The sequence below is a fragment of the Diabrotica undecimpunctata genome, chromosome 2 (assembly GCF_040954645.1).
Source record: "Diabrotica undecimpunctata isolate CICGRU chromosome 2, icDiaUnde3, whole genome shotgun sequence".
NCBI classification, from domain to species: Eukaryota; Metazoa; Arthropoda; class Insecta; order Coleoptera; family Chrysomelidae; genus Diabrotica; species Diabrotica undecimpunctata.
In genome coordinates this window covers 168,695,801-168,719,408 of record NC_092804.1, presented here as the reverse complement: position 1 = coordinate 168,719,408, position 23,608 = coordinate 168,695,801, and the positions used below count along the sequence as shown (strand labels likewise).

Below are 23,608 nucleotides of genomic sequence, written 5' to 3'. Positions count from 1 at the left end.
TTAATGCGGACTATTAATTTCAAAATCAGTCCTTACTATTCACATTCCTGACAACGGAGGCGAAGATAACAGATCGTTGACTTGAAATGATGGGGACGTGTCGGATAGTTCATGTTTCTAATTCATTCGATTATACCTTCAAAAGCGTACTTAAAATTATAAGGAGTAATAATATGAGAGTATATTTAACCATCGTTTATCTATGTTTCAGTACACGATTTGAATATATATTATTCTTATTGTTCTTCGAAAATGTTTTTTTGATTATCCAGAGTAAGTTTTATTTAAAAATTCTTAAAGATATGTGTGATTGTGAAGCCTTGTCCAACTATTTAGAAGAAAATGCTTCTGAAATCAAATTTTCTTCAAGAAAATAAAAGCTAATGAGTATGAACTAAGTTTTAAGATTTTATGTATCCATTGGATTATAGAAATGAGGTTTTTTATAAATATGTATATCATAACTAAATTTAAAACATGCCTTCAATCGTGCAATATCATCATCGTACAGATCATCTTTTAGTACCAGGCAATTCCATTGACTCCAATAGGACTTGACTTCCGGACTACATGTACTAATGTCCTGTCAAGAAGGTATCTCACCTCGACACATCCAATCCAATACTCTTTTTATACGAGGATCATCTGCTTGGACGTCTTGTAGCTGTTTAGGTGTCTATTGATGATCATTAATGACGGTAGTTTGTATCACGGGGCAAAGTGGTTCTTCTAATTTAAGACAGTAATTACAAGTTGCATTGCATGGCCGTCTCGAAAGAGGATCAGTATTTGGATGAACTCTTCCAGCCTTGTGTTTGCGTCTCTTCAGTATCGTGTTACGAACTACTTTCCCTACCATTTCCTCCAGATGTTTATCATTTTTAAACCGTGAAGTTTGACTATCTGTTTCATGTTCCAAGGCAATGGCGAGCGCTTCATCTAAACCTTTCGGTCTTGCTAGTCGTAAAGCTTTTTGTAGGTCGCTGTGTCTCAATCCATTGACGAAGGTATCTGCAGCAATTTCTTCCAAAATGTTCTCTGGTGTCTCCGGATAAGATAACTGCACTATACCAGCAACATCTGCTTCAAATTCTTGCAAATTCTTAATTTCTCGTTGAATTCTACTTCTTACTTGTGCTTTGTAGACTTGTTGCAGATGAGCATCTCCATAGTGTTTTTCTTGTAGAGTGAACAAGATCTGATAACATTTTCTTGATCCTTAGAAATCGATCTTAGGATATGCGCAGCGCCACCTCGTAAAGCAGCAATCAAGGAAATAGCCTTTTCTTATTCGGTCCAATGATTGGCCATTCCAAGAGCTTCAAATTGTCTAAGGTATATGGACCAAGAAAAATTCCCATCACATGGTGGCAATTTGAATCTCATATGATGTGTCTTTTTATCTCTTGGCGATTCTTCTTCCGCTACGGGATCTAAAACTAGTATATTAATTTATGCTCTCTAATTGTTTGGCCTTCTCTTCTACATCGTCGATATTTTTCTGCATCTTATCGAATGTTCTAGAAACTTCTTCAAATTTCTGATTATCCTGGCTACATTCTTTTTTAATTATTTGAGAAGTTTCCTCGAATCTTTTGGAAACAGTTTCGAATCTATCATAATTCTTTATAGAAGTTTCTTCAATCATTTGAGAACCGTTTTCGAATTTTCCATCAATTATTTTCGTTAAAACTGCTTCTGCTGCTGACTGAAAATGGAATGTCTCTGGTTCGTCTCAATTATTTTTGAGAACATCTCTCAGTCGTTCTCTTCTTGGACCCGCTGCAATCATCATCCTGTTCATCTAGTTATTCAAGTAACTGTTTTACTGAGAGTTCTACAAGACGTATCTTTGGTCAGGCACATACGTATTTTCCAAATGTTCTTTCTTACAAAAATCACTACCGAACTACGCGGATGTTCCTGACGAACAATATTTTTCAAACACCATTAACTTATCAACTAACTAACTAATAACAGCGTTCCGTATATATACGAAAATTATTATTCGAGAATCATATGGAGTAGTCCACGTTCAAGGTCCACGTTCAAGGCCTGCTTTGTCGTACCTCGCTCGCTATCCAGAAACTTCGAGAAGATTCTTGCATGTGAGTCGTCTTTCTGAGAATTTTGACATATTATACGGAAAACGCTGTTTCGTTTCAGGAACTTGAATAATTACTTTTATTCGACAAGAAACTATGGTGAATAAGCACTCGATTATGCTCTGCGTTTGTATAGCTATTGACATTGTTTAATCATCTAATATGAACAAATCAAATTGGGTAACAATTATTTCTTTATGATGTGGCAGAATTTCCTCATAGTTTAGAATGAAATTGCAACCAAAAGGGATTAGTCGAAATAACTGAACATGATAGAATCTATTGCTATGCTACTTTTGTATTTCAGATAATTGCTGTGTCTAAATGAAAAAGTTCATTTTAAAATTTGTTGAAGCAAAGAAAAATAAGGAATATAAGTTTTGTTGTTGTATATAAGTTTCATAGTCCCTCGTAGTCTCTTATATGAATATGACGTGAATGAATAATCAAATACCTTGGAATATTCTCGATTTCTATTTGCAAGATTATATCGCAAGTATTATCTTTTTGAGTCTGATGTTCATCTCTGCTACACCTTCTTCGGACATGCCCACAGCTGCATCACCTGTATATTGTATAACACCTCAGTTTCATATTATTTTTATTACATTGCATAAATTAAATACAAATGAAAACAATACATTAACCTTAACACCTTCTTACCATCAATATTAATGACTAGAAAAGCCACACTGTTTGAAAAATTTCCCCTATCGCAATCGTCCCTACCGACAACATGCAAATGTTGCTATAGAAAAGCTAGTCGTACCAGTTTCTTGTACAGACACGGTGATTAATGTTGTACGAATGTACCGATCGCAAAGAATTGCAGCCAGCGATGAGATATAATAATAAAAAAGTTGTACATGAGGCAGGTGAAGAAGTCACCTGCCCACTAACTCGTAATCGTCTGCCGATATTGTTGGAGGTACCAGCACGCGACACAGATGAGATTTTTTGTCTTCCGCTGAAATTAACGATCTCATGAACGTATCGATAGGGGAGATTTTTCTTAAACTAGTTTGATTCTATATATTTTTTGAATAAGGATTCAATATTCGATTTACTGTATATGTATTTATATTTATAAATATATATAGTCAACTCGTTGTCTTGTTCTATTAGTTGGACAAAGTTGTCCCCTCTTTCGAGCAGGGAAGATCACTTCATGTTAAATCTTATAACATCGACCTAGTGTGATTAAAATATTAAAATTAACCATGATTTTCATGTAAGATAATGGTTTCTATATCTGTTTACGTCTTCTTCTTGTTTAAGTTCCATCTTCTATCGAAGGTTGGAAATCATCATGGCTATGCAGACTCTGTTGACTGCCGCTCTAAAAAGTTCTGCACTACTGCATTCAAACCATTCCCTTAAGTTCTTAAGCCAGGATATTCTTCGTCTTTCCACATTTCGCTTTCCTCGGATTTTGCCTTGCATAATAAGTTATAATAATGCGTATTTTTGCCCTCTTATCACATGTCCTAAGAACTCAAATTTCGTCTTTTGATAGTTAATATTATTTCCGCCTCATTTCCTATCCTTCTAGTTATATACTTACACGTTTGACATTCTTTGAATCCATGATATTCGTAGGATTCTTCTGTAACACAAAAATTCAAAGGCGGCCAACTTATTTAGATGGACTTGTTTTTTAGTGTCCACGCTTCCAAGCCATAAAGAAGAGTAGAGAACACGTAACATCGAAGTATTCTCAGGCGTAGTTCTAACCTTATATCCCGACAACAAAGAAACTTTTTAAGTTTAATGAATGATGCACGTGCTATTTCAATGCGTGTCCTAATATCAGTGTGCATCTGATGTTATCGATGTTACTAAGTATTTATAGTTATTAACACTCTCAATTGCAGTATATTCAATAGTCAATTGGATATTTGCATGTGCAGATTTAGTCATGATCATGCATTTAGTTTTCTTTAAGTTTATCTTCAGTCCGTACTCATGACAGCGTTCATTAAGGCGTTGCATTACGTTCTGTAAATCATTGTTGTTATCCGTCATTATTACTGTATCGTATGCAAAACGTAAGTTATTCAAAATTTCTCCATTGATAGATATACCTTCTATGGAGTCTGAGAGCGCTTTTTGAAATACCGCTTCACTATAGACATTGAAAAGTAGTGGGGACAGCACGCAACCCTGGCGGACTCCTCTTTGTATTTTGATATTTTGGGTGTACTGGTTGTCAACTCTTACCTTGACAATATAAATTAGATATAATTTTCATATCACGACTGTCAATATTTTTGCTTTTTAATATATCTCGAAGGTGTTTACGTAGTTCGTTTTAACTACTTTAATTGTTTTTTTCACTGATAATGGTGCGATTGGACCGAAACCGAAATTCTTGGATAAATTTTTAAATTATTTAAAAAAAATGTACCATTAAATACACGAAGTTCTTACCCTCTTTGTAAGTTTTTTTTACTATCCAATGCTTCATTTAAAAATAACTCAGAATAGATGTTAAATATTAGTGGGGACAAAATGCAACCCTGTCTTACTCCTCTTCATATTTGAAGACCTTCAGAATTATCCTGATGTTTGTACGTTGATGACAGTAAAGGGTTTTAATGATACATAAGTCATTTTCATCAATACCTACCTTCTGAAGAATGGCTATCATTTCAGTATGTTTTACTCGATCAAAGGCCTTCTCAAAGTCAATGGAACACACATAAACTGGATGGCCGACATCTTTGCATTTTTGTACCATAACCTGAATAGTGCTTCTCTGGTTTCAAGGTTATTGCGGAACCCAAACTTCGTGTCACTAAGTTGTTCTATTTTTTTGGAACATCTGTGAGTGCAAAATTCAAGGAATATTTTTAAAACATGGCTTATCAAGCTGATGGATGACGGTAGTCACTACATCTTTTCGCGTTTGCTTTTTTAGGTATCGTCACAAAAATCGACATCAGCCAATTCGTTGGAATGTAGCCAGTTTCATAAATTTTATTAAAAAAGATAGATCTTTTACCTACACTTTCGAAGAGCTTTACTCGGTCCACAAGGAAACTAAGTTCCTGTCTTCTGTAGCTGGTTTTTTTATACCATGTATCACAAAAAATGTTTGTTAAAATCCTTTACAAAAGGTATATAAATTAAAAACCAGGCTATGTCATGAAGACAAAACGTTTTCGGAATCCATATTCCATCATCAGAGTCTAGTACATATTTTGAGCCACTAAATTTATGGGTCTTCTTCTTAGAGTGCCATATCCCTACGGAACGTCGGCGACTACCATGCTTATAATATTGTTATACTGATCTCGGTCTTGCGCTACGTGTAGCAATTGGTCCGCTGTCAAACCTGTCCACTGCCGCAAATTCCTCAACCAAGAGAGTTTCTTCCGTCCTATCCATTTCTTTCCTTCGATTTTACCGTTGAGAATTAGCCGAAGGAACTCATATCTTGGTCCTCTGATTATATGTCCAAGATATTCTAGTTTACGCCTCTTAATAATATTTAATAGAGTTCGTTGATGTCCCATTCTTCGAAGAACTTCTTCGTTTCTGGTTCTGCTAGTCCATGGAATTTTTAGTATCCTTCGATACAACCACATCTCAAACGCCTCGATTTTATTCATGATATCGGCGTTTAAAGTCAGAGTTTCACATCCATACAAAAGTACAGACCACACGTAACATCTTGTAAACTTTTCACGGATTTCCAAATTTAATGAGTTATTGGATAATAGAGGCTTGAATTTTTGAAATGAGTTTCTTGCCTGTTCAATTCTACATCGAATTTCGAAGGATGGATCCAGATTTTGGGTAATCCAACATCCAAGGTATTTGAATCTCTGAACTCTCTGTAGCGGTTGTTGGTTTAATATCAGTTGGGTTGCGCCGATATCCACTTTACTGGTCACCATGTATTTAGTTTTATCGATATTTATCGACAATCCCCAATTTGTGCATTCCATGTCAACTCTATTGATTAGCACCTGCAGATCGTCGATGTTTTCAGCTAGAATCACAGTATCGTCGGCGTACCGTATATTGTTAATTATTTCTCCTCCTATGATAATTCCTTTTTGATCTTTTAGAGCTTCCCTAAATAGATTCTCAGAATACACGTTAAAGAGGGTGGGAGACAGTACACAGCCCTGTCTTACGCCTCGTTCAATACTGATTGGCTTTGATTCTCTGTTGTTGGTATTAATAATGGCTGTTTGGTTCCAGTAAAGTTTGGCAATAAGTTTGATGTCTTTCTCATCTAGTTGGATGCTCTGCAAGGCGGTAATTAGTAGCATAAATGTATGGGTAAAAACCCGTTAAAAGTCATTGGTTTAAATTTATTTTACATTATTTAGTCTTATATATTAGGATGTTAAAGTTACTAGTAGTTACTAGTTAAAGTTACAGTTGTATTCAATTTATGTTTCTGGGTTTTGCGTTCAGCTGAATTATTATAACTCGTTCAGATACCTGGCATACAGCGCTAACTTATTTGCTAACCTCCCTTGAGACTATGAATCCTACACCATTACGATGATAAATAAACTAAAAAACTAAAATACTACTGATGCATATGAATGGGTGATTGGAAAGAGGATATCATTCCAAAAAGATGAAGAATTAAAGTGAGATAGCCATTTTATGAATATTGGTGTCTTCTATCGGCTGAGCGCAAAAACGATCAAATCGCCGGTCCCCTTTATATAAAAACATTGTTGTTGAGCGGAAAAAGGATCATATTACTGATACACGTAAAAAACGTGTCAAGAAATGTTTTATTTACGCAAACTTTGATATTATGTTTTTAATGTCCATAGCATTGGCAATGATATATCGATGTTCTATGTTCTACACAGAGGGAGATGTTCAGCGAGGCTCCAATGAAGTCAGTATGTCGGTTTTGGACTTCATTACCGAACATATCCCAAAGAAGTAAAAATCTTGCATGTCTTTAGTAGTGTTGCATCCGCAGGACAAAACCGTAATCACACTTTAACCAGGTTGTTTACTGCACTGACCGTGAATGGTAGATTTCAAGAAATCCATCAATATTTTCCAATCCGAAGCCATAGTTTTTTGCATTGTGACAGAAACTTCTCAGTTATTAAGCGCTCTTTAAAAAAAATTAAAAGGATTTATTCTCCTCATCACTTCAAAGAAATCATTGCGTCTTCCAAGAAAAGGAACAATAAGTTCCAAGTAAAACGGCTAACAAATACGGAGATACTGGATTTCAAAGGCTGGTGGCCACAATATTTTAAAAAGACTGACAAAGATATTGAAAAGAAATAGTCATTTGTTCACTGAATTCATTGATGGTTTAACCTATGGTCTTTTTAATATGAAGAAACAAGATAATGTAAACCTTTCCATCTCGAAAGCATACAACGAAGATATTTCTAAAATAATACATTATATACCAGATATACTTACAAATCCTACAACAAATAGAGAGAACAGTGACCCAGAAGACTAAAAATAAGATAAATGCCATGTTTTATTTTGTCTTACTCACGTTTTCGATTTTGAGTGGAAAAAGGATAAGATTTTTGTACTTTCAAATATCAATAACTACTTACCTAATAGGCATGAAATGTTAGTACTTTGGCATTAAATGTACCTTGTCCAGGTATACAAATGTTCAATAGAAATGTTTTTAGTAAAACTAGCGGCTTGGGCGCAAAACAGTTTTTTTATATCTTCTAAAAACATGGTTCACAGGAATATTATCCTTTTTCCAATCACCCATTCATATTGTGATCATCACCATGTGTTTAAAACTGTTACATTACTCAGTCATCTCTCAGTGTCAGTCATGATAGGGCCTGTCTCGCATGACAGTCACAAAAGTTATGTTTAAATGATCACTCTGGGGTCTGAGTCTTGATAAACAGTTACATCTACTTCGTTCTTAACCCCTTAAAACAATATGGTTCTTACGATGGAATGAAATACGACATTCCAGCCACAGGGTATTGTCACGATTAATAAAATTTTGTAAAAGAATATTCTAATGCCTATGCAAAATTATCTTACAGTAGAAGTCTACTTTTTTGTTAATTGTAGATAAACAGTAAATATTTGGAGAGGGAAAATTCATGCAGTTCAGGAAAATATTAATTTGATAGAATATGTAGTATTCGAAACTCTGAATCGATTAGTAAAATTGCCTGTTTTATCAACTTATTCCAGATTACCACAAATTTACTTCCAATCCAGTCGTCCGTGGAAAAGAGATTAGTTAAAATCCGCCCCAGCGTCTCTTTCGGAACTGTATTGTCTTTGAATCTCGCAAAGCTCGTACATAAACAACATTCGCACGAATGTAAGATCTGCAATAGTCGCGACAACATACACACACGTATCAGACAAACGAAACGAACATAGCCGTAAATCCAGTTGGAATCAGACAGGAAGTGGTGTCGGTGACGGCGCGCCGGGAAATTACCGAGCTAAAGTTCTTCGACGCGACGCGACCAAACCAACAATTCGCTGTTCGATATTATTTGTTGCTGTTAGTCTGCTTTGCTTTTTAGGTTTTATTTATTGCCTATCTCTTTGTAATAAAGGAGAAGATATATTTATTAGAATCATTTCCATGAATGCAATAATTTTATGAATAAGTTTTAGAGTTGAATGCATTTACGTAGTTCCACGCACGTATAGTTGGTACAGTATAAATCCCGATACACGTCATTATCTACGTCAAAGATCTACGTTGACATTGTTGCTAAATTACAAAAAAATTCCTGAATTCATTTTAAATATACCATATGATTATTGCAGAGGTGGATTATGCGACAAAACAAATTAATATTCAATGTAAATAAATAAAAAAAATTAGAAATAGAAAACCCGAATTAAGTAATAATACATTAAAAACAAATTGAGCCGCTTGTGTAGTATAAAGAAGTAAAATATAATAAAAAACAACACTTTTTACAAGAAGAATTATAAATGCACATAATATTATGGTTCTTTCACAACATTACGTACCTAAGTAATATATCGTGAACTTTAAAAATAAATGAAATCGTTCTTATTTTGTGTTGCTCACAAGAGCAAATTCCTATTCGTTTTTATTCCATTTTTAATATTGCGTTTTGTAAATAGTTTAAATATAATTTCTATTATGTATATTATTTTAATTTATATTTTTCTTTACAGGTAAGTTCTTCAAATCAAACTGAAAAGTTGGTAAGTAGTACCAACACAATAAACACAACATCAATATTGTCCTTTCTATTTTTATGGAACAATAAAAAAAATGTCTTCTCTATATTGTTTACTGTTGTCTAAGTTTCAATTTTTGAACTTCCAAGAATCTAGTACTTATATGTAAATATATAGAAGAAAAAAATTACTCTGAAAGACCACTGAAAGTGATGCCAATTTTAATAAGAGTACATGCAAAACATATGTACCTATTTTTCGTGTACGAGAAGTATCATTTTAACCTACCGTAATTTTAAATATGGTCGGGAAATTTGACAACACTGCACGAAGTATTACACTACGGCCAAACCCACATGGAAGCAGATCATGCTCACGATCTATGTTCCATCCCTCCACACATATTTTTTCTAATTATTTCTTATTAAGTATTTTTTATTATCATTTTCTTTATATTTGGTTTTATCTCAGATTTTCCACTCAATTATACTTTGCGTCAAAAATATACCTACCTGTGAGGAAGTTTATAAAGTCGCATTGCAGCGTTGCTCTTCATTGGAATCATATAGGAGTCAAGACAAGTGAGCAAAAATGTCAAATCTTTGAGATCCGATTGCTACAGAAACTTCTACATTTTTGACCAGTTGAGTCAGAAATAAGTGGCTATTTTGGGGGTCCGACCATGCTATATTTAGGTAAATGTAATCAATTTCTTGCTAAATCACCTCAAAAACGTTTTGATTTTCTAAACAGAATAAATATTGTATAAACTGCTTGTCTGATACTCATGTTACGGTCAAATGCCTTTCATCCAGAAGATATACATGTTGTAATAAAAAACATCACACTATTTTACTTTTCACTTTGACACTCTCAATGCAAATGATCATTTTTCTTCTTCTCGTAACGAGGTTGCTAGTTCATTTAACGATCCTTGCCTTCTGTTTCTGTCTTATCAATTTTAATCATGTCTTTGACTCACATTGTCCCCTAAGAGTATTTTATGACTTTTTATTTTGTATTTTTTCTTCATTTATTTGTTTCTGGTACCTTAACGGCCTTAGTAACCTCTGAACAAAGTTGTAAACCTTATCAACTATAAAACCTTCGTGATTTTTGTGCATTTAATTTAGTATTGCTCATTTAATAATGTGTTTTATAATGAATGCATTTATTGATATAATAGCTTGATCATTAAAGCATTTCCTTCATATATACATCATCATTCAACTCATACACATAAATACTTAAATTGTAAATACCTTTACACCCATATTGATGCAATTTAAATACCGAGGTGTTGAATTATTTGCGAATTTTTATGAACTGCATAATTCACAGCATCATTAGGCAATGAGGTCAAGCGTACATCACCATCAGATTAGTTTGTTCATTATTCGACAACCGTTATATAACACTTTGTTAGTTACCCGTTTTGCGTATCTTCCAAATCGGTATGAGAAGATGTTACTTTTTAGATAGAGGCCTTGCGAAAAATCACAGTAATCAACCCATAAAGTTTCAGTTACACTAGTAAACAAAAATGTGGTGATGCTCTTGTCTAACGAAGCAAATCAATATCTATATATAGTACTTTTTGTGAACGAAGGGTCCTACTGTATATAGTGAATGATAATTGTAAAATGCAATAAACTCTATCTGTTGACATTTGGAAGAGTATAGTGATACCATATCTAGATCATTCGGATTGCATTTTTCCATACTTCTCCCTCTTGGACGGATTCGTTTTTGTTGACAGTCAATTTTTTTTAATTGCCCTAGAAAGTATCCATTGAATTCTGACAGACAGCGGTGGTGGAAATCTTTCTAGATTTCTGACGTCACGGAGGAAGACACCCTGGCATCTTTCGGCTGAGTAGGATAGTGCTGTATTAACCATGTTTCGGCTAAAACCTTAACCACCGTTTCAGAGTAGTGGTCTTCCCACTCAATAAATAACTAAATCCATATGTTAACCGTCATCTCAAAAGAATAATAGCTATACCTATATAAAACCATACCTATCACCCTCAAATAGAAAAAATAAAATGTTTAAGAACTGCCTATTACCAAAAGAAATCAAAAGAGCGAAAAGATTTCCGTGAGGCTATAAATTAAGTTTAGTACTCACCGGTGCTTGGCTCCCGAGAAAAAAGAAACAAGATTTCAGATCCCTGGTTCAATTTCCTCCTCTATCCTCCTGCGCCTTCTTCTTTATCACCACAGAGGTCAGACAGTGTACTTATCTTCATTCTTTCTCTCCTCTCATCATTATATTTACCATGTTATTTTCATCCAGCCTGAAATCCATTCGCTTCTGATACTTACTCTATTTCTGAAAGAGTTAAAGGACCTATTGTTTTTTTTTCTGACCGATTTTTACAAGCGTTATTACGAAATCGAAGACAATAACTAAATATATGTTTTACATTTGAAATATTATAAAATCGAAAGAACAGAAAGAGTGGTACATAATGGGTAGCTAATAGCATCGAACTTCCAACCTTTTGTTCAGGAAGTTAGATTTTAGACATGACAGGAGGAGCAGGTTTGTATATAGAACCACGCAGAAAAATTGGTCCACCATAATTATGTTAGATACATTTTCCGGTAAAACTCCTCTGGAAGCCAGGTCTGAAGGATTTTCTTTAGTATTAGCAATGCCAATAATCCTGGTTGGTTAGCTGTTAAATTTTGGCTACGCTGTTGGCTACGAATGTTGTAACTCATTAGGATCCTTTTTTTTTATCCAACATACTACTATCTCAGAGTCTGACCATTAATATATAGGTACTGAATTGGCATTGACAACTTGGGCTGTTAATTATGCTCCCAGTAGGGCAGCCCATAACTATAATCTGGAAATGTGAGTCGCTTTAATGGTGCAACTTTACTTTTGGAACGAATTAAATGACTTTGATAATTGCCACTTGCATCTATGCTTCGGAAATATATGCAGCTTTGATAAGCATAATGAATGAGTCATCACAGAAACACTGAATGTCTAGTATTAAGTATTGTGCTCATTTTAATATGTCTGAAATATCTTTACATAGAGCTTATAACCTTCTAACTCTCGGTACGGTAAGGACAAAAATGTTATCTAAAGTAACAGACAATAGTTTTGTTTTTGTTAATTTATTTCCCTAGTTTAAAGAGTATACCTCTTTGAGGTTATGATCTATTAAATATTCGACTAAATATTATTTTTTAGCTGAATTTAGATATGTTTCAATTTGGCTCGAGGCTCAGCGAGCTGGCAGACTTACTTCTAAGTGAGTCGTTAATTAAATACCATGAACTTTTGTACATAATATATTTACAACGTTTATGTCGATCAGTGTATTCGTATCTAATGAATATACAATAAAAATTGTGTCGTCTTAGTATAATCAAGCGACGAATAGACGGTATTCATCGCGTTTCTTTTGGTTTCTTGCATGCATTTGCGAGCAAAGAAACGTAGAAGGAACTAAGTCGCGACAGCTAAGAAATATAGCTGTAAAATGTCTGGATCGAAAATCTAAATCCAACAGTAAACAAGTTTTATAGAGAATTTAACTGCTTGTAATGATATATGTATATGTAAATTCAATCATTCTGATTTTAAATATTGTTTTGTATGGGATTATACCACAATTGATTGTTATGGGAATAAAACATTTTCAGAAGAACCTATTTAATTCTGATTTGATACAAACAAAATGTAAAAAATGTAATTTAAAATTAAAATAGTAGAGAAAGCAGACAAAATTATATTCTGTCGAAAGGCACTCTGCCGAAACAGTTGTAGTGATAATTATAATAAATTTTGTGGAAGTTTTGATAACAAACGTTTTTAGGCATTTATTGTTATATAAAATTATATTCCGTAAAATAACAATAAGGATGGTTTGTATGTACTCTCATCTAGATGTTCAGTATACCAGTATCGTAGTACAAGTATTACTTCTTGTAGTGTCTATCCGTTTCGTATGTTGACGACCACCATGGCAATCTGTGTAACGAATATTTTGCCTACCACATAGGGTATTACTATGGGGGGTTGACAATTGGGGACAGAAATTATTGGGGCAGAGATAGGGCAAGCAAAATAAACGAAACTTATGCGAACGGCGGTCAGGATTTATTTGGAGAAGCTGGGTCGTGGATAAGCGAATGAAACAATGGGATTGGATTGGGGCAACTACAAAAAAATGAAACAAAGGGGTACTTACATGAATCTCCTGGACAAATTGGACACCTGCAGAGAATGTCTGAAAAGAGATGGCCAAAAAAGATAGAGAAATGCTCACTAGAAGAAAACGAGGTAGATCATGACGGTCATGGAGAGAAGATGTCGAAGATGCAACGACCAGCAGAGATTTAAAAACTCAAATTGCTTCGACAGAAACCGCTGGAAATTAGGATACGAGAAAAGGCGTCAGCTGTAGAAGACTCTTCTTCTTAGGGTGCCTGTCCGTTCCGAACGTTGGCGATCATTCTGGCTATGATGGCTTTGTTGGTTGCTATACGGAATAGCTGTGTTGAGGTCTTTCTATACCATGCTCACAGGTTAGCAAGCCAGGATATTCTTCTTCGTCCTGGTGCCCTTTTTCCTTCAATTTTATTTTGCAAAATGCATTGAAATAGCTCGTATCTGCCTTGATTTCTCATTATATGTACCTTCAATGTCCACGTTTCTACTCCGTACAGAAGCACTGAGAACACATAACATTTAAGGAGCCTTATTGTTGTTTCTAGTGTGAGGTCATGGCTCTTGAACACAGAGCTCATAGTCAAGAATGCACTTTTTGTCTTTCCATTGCGACATTTAATCTCTTGGGTATTGTCCCATGACTCATTGATTATAGTTCTTAAGTAGTTGTACTGTGAGACACGTTCAATTCTCATTTGGTTCACATACAGATTTGCTCCAGTTATGTTTTCCTTGCTGATGATCATTAGCTTGGTTTTGTTGGTGTTTATATCTAGTCCATATCTTCTACTTGTTTCCGTTATTTTGTTCATTAAGTTTTGCAGCCCTTCTATGGTATTGGAAAACACTATTGTATCATCTGCATACCGCAGATTATTGAGCTTGACTCCATTTATTGAGATGCATTCATCAATATCTTTTAGAGCCTCCTCAAAAATGTGCTCTGAGTACAGATTGAATATCAGTGGTGAAAGTATGCACCCCTGTCTCACTCCCCTTAATATTTTGACCTGATCTGTATATTCTACATATATTCGGAGCACCGCTGATTGATTCCAATACAGATTAGCTATTATTTTTAAGTATTTTCCGCCAATCCCTGTCCTCTTCCGCACTTCCATCATTTATTCATGCCTGACTCTATCGAAAGCCTTTTTGTAGTCAATCAGGCATGCAAAAAGATTACAGCTGACATCTCTACATTTCTGAAACAAATCCAAACTGATTGGGCGCAATTTGTCCCTCGCATTTCCCGTAAATTATTTTGTGGATGACTTTTAAAAACAGCTTCAGCAGATGACTTGAAGTTTTACAAACTTTTGCTCCTGGTTTTTTGGGCAATGGTACGAACTCCGATTTGGACCACTCTACTGGTATTTTTCCTGCCTTGTATAAGGCTCACTTATTATAATATATTGATCAGGTACTAGACATTTCGTGATAGCCTGGTCAATCCTAAATTTAAATTCGCGTGTTTGTATATGTATGTACTGTGCATAAAAACAAGAACTAACGTTTAACCAAATTGTTGATAATAACTTGTCTGTTAACTAGCTATTAAAAGTAATGTTTATCGGTATCGACGTACAGCAATCGTAAATAAATTAAAATATTGTACTTGAACTTAACTGTGACATGTGTTTGAGATAACTAACTATAACACGAAAGGCCAAGATATTTTATCAATATCTTGAAACTTTTATTTATCGATTATAGATATTAAGGATTTTTAAATCGTTGGCTTCTGTATTAATTGACGTCATATATTTTTACTTTTGTATACTTTAATATTAAATAAGATTGTCTATATATACATCGACCTTATCCACTACAGAACATACGACTCCTTAAAAGTCTACCAATTTTTTCGGTATGAAAAATGTCGATATCATTTTCTTGCCTTTTAATGTGGTTCTTTTAATACTTCGATACTATATTGGGCACTTATCAAACTCAGTTTTACTTCATCATCGTCGATCACATCTTGAACTTCTGATCATTCGCTGATTTTATGTTTGTGATAATTTGATATAACTAAGTACTAACTTCGAGAGAAAAAATACCCATAAAGGAACGTGGAAAATACCAGGAACCAACGAAGGCAATCAAATTGAGTTTTGCGCTAGGGGAATGATGGCGTAGTTTTCGCATAAAATATGCCGCCAAGATGAGCCCTGTATCCCTTTTCATTGTCGACCGCGTTAGAAATAAAGAAGTTTTAAGGAGTATGAATAGAGAACGTGAACTCACAGAAATTGTCAAGAAGCGTAAAACGTCTTATCTTGGACACATATTTAGACACGACAGGTATAACTTCCTTCAGCTTATTATAGAAGGGAAAATAGAAGGCAGGCGCGGCCCGTGTAGACGACAAATAACCTGGCTGCGCAACATCAAAGATTGGACAGGATCAGACTTTCAAAGTTTAATAAGGAAAGCCCAATCTAGGGAAGACTTTGCAGAGGTCATCGACAACCTTCGCTAAGAAGACGGCACCTAAAGAAGAAGAATAAAGGAATCTGCAGAGAAAACTGTCGGAAAAGCCAAAAGACAAAGAAATGCAGAATGGTATGATGATGAATGCAGAATGGTATGATGATGAATGCAGAACTACAGTAGAGGAAAAAATACGAGCTAGATTTAAACAACAAAGAAACACCAGAAATAACAACTTGAAAATCCGGGTTATGAAGAAGTGGAAGTGGTAAAGAAATTAAAAAAACAATAAAGCGTATCATTCTGAGGTAGGATTTGCTGACTACAGGAAAAATAAATCATGTTTAAAATGGTATATCACACGATACCCCATTATGTTTAATGCCTACTCTACACTATCGGCGATGGTGGCTAATCATGTGATCATCTCCGAAAAACCGACAATTCTTGGTTTGTAGGCGATCATAGACAATGATGGGCAAATATAGCCGAATATGCCCTCTACACAGTCGTGTTTGCACTTACTTGTCTGTAATCACCGATTATGAAGAGAGGCCATAAGATTTTAAGATTTTAGGGGTGAAGGCAACCCCTCTCTGAAAGTTGAAATTCAGGAATGATTACATTTACAAAATCTGTTCCTCTGAAAATAAAAATGGGTGTCTGAAAAGTTTTCGGTGGTCCACCCTGTGTATCGATACCAATTTCCTGTCTTTAAGTGATCTTAAATATTGACTTAATGTCCGCTCTGAAAAATTCTGGTAAAATATTTTGTCCTTGTACTTATCACGACCTAAACTAACGTTTTCTGTGTTTCAGATAATCGTATGTTTGGCGTGGGATTTTTATAAATGCTTTTATTCAGTGAAGTATATTCAATATGAATCCAGTGTATGAATGAAGCCAGTATATGAATCTTCTATACTGGCATTGTATTACCTTTTTCCCTCTAGCAAAATGCTGGCGTCACGGAACTAGCGCCACGAGAAGGCGTCACGGGTATCGTCACGAAATAGCGGCTCTTGACATCGATTCACTACTCTTGATCAAGTCGTTTCTAGTCGTCATATATTTATTCTAAGCAAGTTTAAATTAAAAACTGCCTGAAAAATAACTAACAAATACAGACAGCAAATGAGAGGTAAAAAATTAAAAGAATATCTGTCAATAAAAGATTCGATTTGTAACGATTGTCAAAACTTAGGTCATAAATGTCATCCAATTGTTAACAATATTAAATCATCGGTTTAAATTTTTATGACACTTCTCGTTTTAAAATAATTTCATATAAATACTTCTTCTTCTTCTTCCTCCTTGTATGTAGGCTTTAAAGCCCGTTTCCTCTTCAATATTAGCCTCCTAAATTGTTTAAATTATCGCACCATCTTTTTCTTGGTCTGCCAATACTTCTTCGTCCATTTGGTATATAAATACAATTATTTGTCCATATAAATATGTACTAAAATGATATTCATTTATATTTTGATTTTAATTTAATATTTCGTCTGAATTTGACAGGTTTGTCATAAGTAAAGAACGTATGCTATGTTAATATGTTAGCAGGTGGCCTTAAGAGCAAACATAATAATTTATTAAAATATTTTTAAAGGATTTTAAATAAAAAAAATTATTTAAAATCCTTTATAAAAAGTATATAATTAAAATACCCAATTGGGCTATATCACAAAACGTTTTCGAAATCTGTGTTCCATCATCAGTGTTTCCTAAAAGTATATAACTACTTTAATTAAAGAGAACGTGAAATTTAAATTTTGACCAAGGTTAATACAAAATGTGGTTAATACTTACTAGGTGTACATGTTTTGAGGCACTAAATATTTGAGTAAAAACCCGTTAAATGTTTTTAGTTTAAATTTAGATTACATTATTCGATCTTTAATGTTAAGATGTTAAAGTTACCAGTGGAATTGATAACATGGCAACGACGACTCTACATGAGGTTACTGGTCCTGAGACAAAGTGCTTACGAGGACTTGTTGATAGTAACTGATTGAAATGACATTGACAGCTCGTTGATGTATCGACTTCTGAAGTCGATACTTCAACATCCCTCACAGGTCCTACTATTCTCCTCAGTACTTTCATTTCGAATGTATCGAGTTTGCTTTTGGATGTTTCTTTCAGGACCCATGTTTCACTACCATAGCATGCTATTGGTCGAATTAAGGATTTATAGATTCTCATCTTTGTATTTCGGTGGACCGAAATTTATTTTTAGACCGAAATATATGGGAGAAGTCAAAATAAGCTCTGTTTGCCTGCGTTATTCTCTTCCGTATTTCTCCATCTTCTGATCCGTCGGCATATATTTCTACTCCCAGGTATGTAAACTTTTCAACCGTTTCAATGTCATCATGTATAATGTTTTGTGGGACTATATTTCTTTTCATCTGTATCATTTTTTTTTCTGTGTTAATTTCCAGACATAGCATTTTTGTTTGCGTTTTTAACTCTGTGTATGGTTCCTGTGCTTCTGTTGATGTTCTACTCATAATATGAATATCATCGGCATAAGCGGATGGTTAAACCGTTCGGATGGTCAGTAGGTTTCCTCTTTCAGTTTGCATTTGCCTAACCGCGTACTCCAGTGCCAGGTTAAACAAAGTTGTGGCCAGTCCATCTTCCTGCTTTAATCCCTGCGAAATTTTGAAAAAGTCTTTTCGGTGTTTTTGTATTCGTACGCATATATGAGTTTCATCCATTGTGGCTTTAATGAGTCTAATTAGCTTGTGTGGCATTGCCAATTTAGCCAATATATTGTAGAGTTTGTTCCTTTTGACTGAGTCGTATGCCTGTTTGAAATCTACAAACACGTTGTGATCATCAATGCCATGTTTCTATGAGTTACTCAAGATCTGTTTGACTGTAAATATTTGATCCACTGTCGATCTTCCCCATCGGAAGCCCGTCTGATACTCTCCAATAATATTTTCTGCTAGTGGTTGGAGCCGCTGGTTTATAATATACGTGAGGACTTTATATGCTGTACATAGAGAAATTCGGCGGTAGTTTTTGCACTGAAGTTTGTCTCCTTTTTTATAGATCGGGCATACTATACTTTTCTTCCAGTCGCCGGATATTTTCTCTTATTGTCATATGTCTTTGATGAGCTCGTGGATGTGACTTGCTTGTGGATGTGGTCGCCACCTACCTTATACAATTTTGCTGGTATTTCGTCAACTCCCGGGGATTTATTGTTTTTCTGGGCCTTAATAGCTTCGAGAACTTCCTCTATGGTGACAGCTTCTACTCCATTCTCTACTTCATTCTCTTCTACGTAATTCGTACCCATTTCATCTTTCATGTCTACTTGTGTATCAAGTAGGGCCTGAAAATAATGCTTCCAGGTTTCTGTGACTTTCTGTTGATCACTGATTATTTGCCCACTTTCATCTTTACTTGTTTGAGGTTTATACCCACTTTTTATCTTTTGTAGGTATTCGTCCAAGCCCAATATTTTCGTGTTTTTTGAAATTTTCTTTCATTTTTTCTATTTGTCCATTTTCGTACGCTCTTTTTTTCTACAAATCTTGTCTGCTTTCCGTCTTGCGACTTCAAATGATGTTCGTCTTTCCCGTGTTCTTCTTGTTATATACATTTTTTGTATATAATGCTGGTATACCAGAAAATCTTTACTCTATACTCAAATAATTCTGCATGACGGAAGTCTGTATATTGTCGCACAATAGGTACTAGAAAACTCTATCTACATTTAATTTCTTACAAGTATGAGTAGAAAAATATCTAAATGTAGTACTCATGATACAGTATCTGTTCATTATCTGTATTTGTTAAAAATAATTTACTAATCACATGTTTTAGTTAATATATTAATCATAAACAACAACACACGAGATTTTTAAAAACTGAAGTTAACACGTTTTATCGTAATGATCACACTAATAGCCGCAAAATATATACTAAAAATAAACGTATATAGTTATTTTCTTCTCTAAACTATAAACTTTATCTCTAAACTTTATCATCGACTTACGACTGAGTAAATGATCAATAGATCATTAACATGAATAACGATAGATCTTTGGATGATATGAACAAAAATTACTTTTCTTTTCCTTTTTTTTACGAGGTACAATTTTGAATGAAGGAACAAATAAAGGTTTTTTAATAATTTAATAGGAAGCTTGTTCTTTTATCTCCTTTTTCTACATAATTTTTACCTAGATTTAAGGCAATTATCGTATCCTTTAACCAGTTTCTGTATTGTTATTTTCCAAGACGTATGGTGCCTAATTTGGTCATAGCACTGACCTAATTTTGGCCAGGCATCCACTAAGAGCGTTAGTTTCTTTGTACGCCGTTTTTAAAGACTTTTCTATACGTAACATTCCATGGCTTGTAATGTTTGTTACGCAACTGTTTATACACAATACATATTTCATTTAGTATCATCCTTAATCTTTATATTGTGTTCTGCTCACTGCTCACAAAGAGAGTAATTTCAGTCAAATTTTTCCGTAAAGACGTGTGATTTCTTCCATGACATCTACTATATAGTCGTTTATGGCTTGTTTGGACACTACTAAGAAAATTAGAAATCGGAACTCCCATAACAAGGAACAAAACAACAATTGACCCAAACACTATTGCCTCATATCTGGTATCGACGTTTAGGGCCCCGAAAGACAAGCCACGCACAATCAAGATAAAACGAGAGCTCAAAACTTTAAAATTCCAATCTACAGAAACCGAATACTCCCGCCCTTTCACTTGCGAAGAAGTCACTATAGCTCTAAAGGATGTAAAGCCAGGTTAAGCCCCAGGTTTTGACAATATTCATCCCGGATTCTTAATTAACAGCGGCAAATATGCGAAAGAATGGATGACCGACTTTTTCACAGACATGAAGACCGGTACCATATTACAATAACTCAAACCGACAAATGGGAACCGACATCAGCACCCCAAGAAAACTGAAGAATGTACTGCCTCAGGGATCTGTCTTAGCTCCTCTTCTTCTCTTTAGCCTGTACATCGCTGATATACCAGAAACCAGATCAAGGAAGTTTGGTTACGCCGATGACTAGGTCCTTGCAACAAGGTGTAAGTCATTTGAAGAAACAGAAGAAATCCTCACGGCTGACTTACACACAGTGGGAAAGTATTTCCGTTAATGGAGGCTCCAACCAAACGCTACAAATACAGAGATTTCTAGTTTCCACCTAAATAACAAGCTTGCAGGAAGAACACTCAACATCCAATTAGAAAACACCACATTCGCCTACAAAAAAACACCAAAGTACCTTGGGGTGATTCTTGACAGAAGCCTATCTTTCAAGTAACATCTGTCAAAAACAGCGGAAAAACTTAAATCCAGAAACAACATCATCCAGAACCTGTGCGGCACAACATGGGGAGCATCGGCTTCGACCTTGCAATAATCTGCCCTGGGCGTTGTCTTCTTAACCACGGAATGCTGCTCTTCAGCCTGGCTTAACAGCCCACATACACACAAAGTAGATGCCCAATTGAACAATACATGAGAATGATTGCTGGCGTTATTAAATCCACCCCTACGCAATGGCTCCCAGTACTGAGCTACCAATCCAACGAGATATAGATGCTGCCAACGGTAACCGTCTACGCTCCAGGCGAACGCCAATAAAAACAGCACAGACTGCTGTGGAAAATGAGTTCAACTTAATAAATAACTTGGACACGAGAATGGATGGAACAACAAAATAGCAGATTACCCTGCATTGCGCAAAAACCACCAGGTTTTGACTTGCCACGCAACACATGGACTATGCTGAACCGAATCAGAACCCAACACGGCAGATGCGGTTACATGATGTACTAATGGGGTAAACGTCCATCCCACTCTGTGACTGCGGACAACTACAAACCATCTGTCACATCACAGAACTGTGTACCACAAGATCCTATCATGGTAGGTCAGAGGATTTCCTAATAGCGACTCCGGAGTCGATAGACTATATAAATAAGATAAATGTTCGTTTGTAAACATATGTAATATGTTTTATACAAAATATATGTAAATGTGTCAAGTGCCATACGATAAATGAATATGGCTTGTTTTCTTGTGATACTAGGATATATTTTCTGTACGTTTTTCACCCATTTGTTCTTGTTATGGCAACTTACACGATGCCTTTTTTAAGTATCTACCATTTTTGCAATTACCTATCCACATCTAGTATATCTTCTGCTTCATGTACCATATCCTGTCAGAAGGTTAACAATCATCATGGAAATACGCATCTTGGATATTACTGCTCTAAAAATCTTCTTTTTGTCTCCTAATAAATTTGATAGACAGTTTCGACGCCACTGTCTTGAATGTCATGCCATCATTCCGCTAAGTTTTTACCACAGTAATCGACGTGCAAAGCTATCCGTCACCTTCTCTAATATTTATTCCTAGTATCGCAAGATACCAACCCTGTCATCGTATTTCAAATTCCTGCGGTATATAATTACATAAAGAACATAGCCCCCAATTTTTATACTTTATTCATAGAATACGTTGTGGGTTGCGATATTCGAACATACTTCAAAAGTGTTACGTGTCCGAGAAATAAACTCTCTGAAAAATAGTGTTAGTCGGATAAGAAAAACTGTAGACTCTTGTAAATATGTATAAAAATAATGTAGAAAATTCATAATTTATGATAAACGGATTTTTACCTTATTTATAACTTTGATTCGCAGGACACGCATGGCAGTTTCGGACCTGATCCACCAAAATAATAAATATCGAAAATTGAAAATACTATTTGGTTCTATGAATTTGTTACTCGTGGAAAAAGCTGGGTTTTATTTTATTTATCACTTTGATTCGCAGGATGCGAATCCCTAGATCTGACCGGATCAACAGAAATATTACATTAACCCTAAAATCTCAAAGGGCCGACCCTGATCGAACCCATGTCACTTCTCGACATCATAATATCTGGATTCAGAGATACCTCGAGATCCATACGAATTCCTTTGTAATGAGTCGAATAATTTTGTAGATTTACGATTCGGGTTGACCTGTGGGGACATTAAACAGAATGATCTTAAATTCAACGTGAAGATACAACAAAAGGTTTATAGTTTTCTTCAAATCGCCGGCAAAGCGTCCACATACAGGACGTCACGGTTTTTAAAGTGAAATACTTTCATGAACAAAGCAATTAACTCAGGATTTACTTAACATGTAATAAATAAGTAAGTACTAAAAAATATTAATTAGAACATTCCTTTGTTCTTGATCTAATATGTTTTAGCTATTTTCTGATTTCTCTATATATTTCTTTTTTTCTTGCGACGTACTTGATATGTTCCTTATAAAACGAGCTCTTCATATTTTTTTTGATTTTTGCAATATCTTCTGATATGTTTTATCTAATACATAATTATTTTTCCTTTATTTTGTATATTAATTTATTATACTTTATGATTAATAATCCAACAACCCATTTAGAGAAAACAACAAAAGGCATTGTCTATAAAACCTCTCTTCCTGTTAACATAAGACGTGATTTCTCATCGTGACTAATTCTTCGTGAAAAGTCTTCCAGAAAACCTCGAATGTATGACCTACTCAAAATTCACAAACCCGATAGTCCTCTACGTCCCATTGTCAGTGCATACAACTACCCTACACCACCATTGGCCAAGTACTTGGCCCAAACTCTACAACCTCTCGCCGAAAATGCTT

General features: G+C 34.9%; 1 protein-coding gene across 9 annotated transcripts in view; it reads left to right on the top strand.

The window, feature by feature from the left end:
• nmo (serine/threonine-protein kinase nemo) overlaps positions 1 to 23,608 on the top strand; it is a 372,069-nt gene that overhangs the window by 82,705 nt on the left and 265,756 nt on the right. The window lies entirely within an intron of this gene.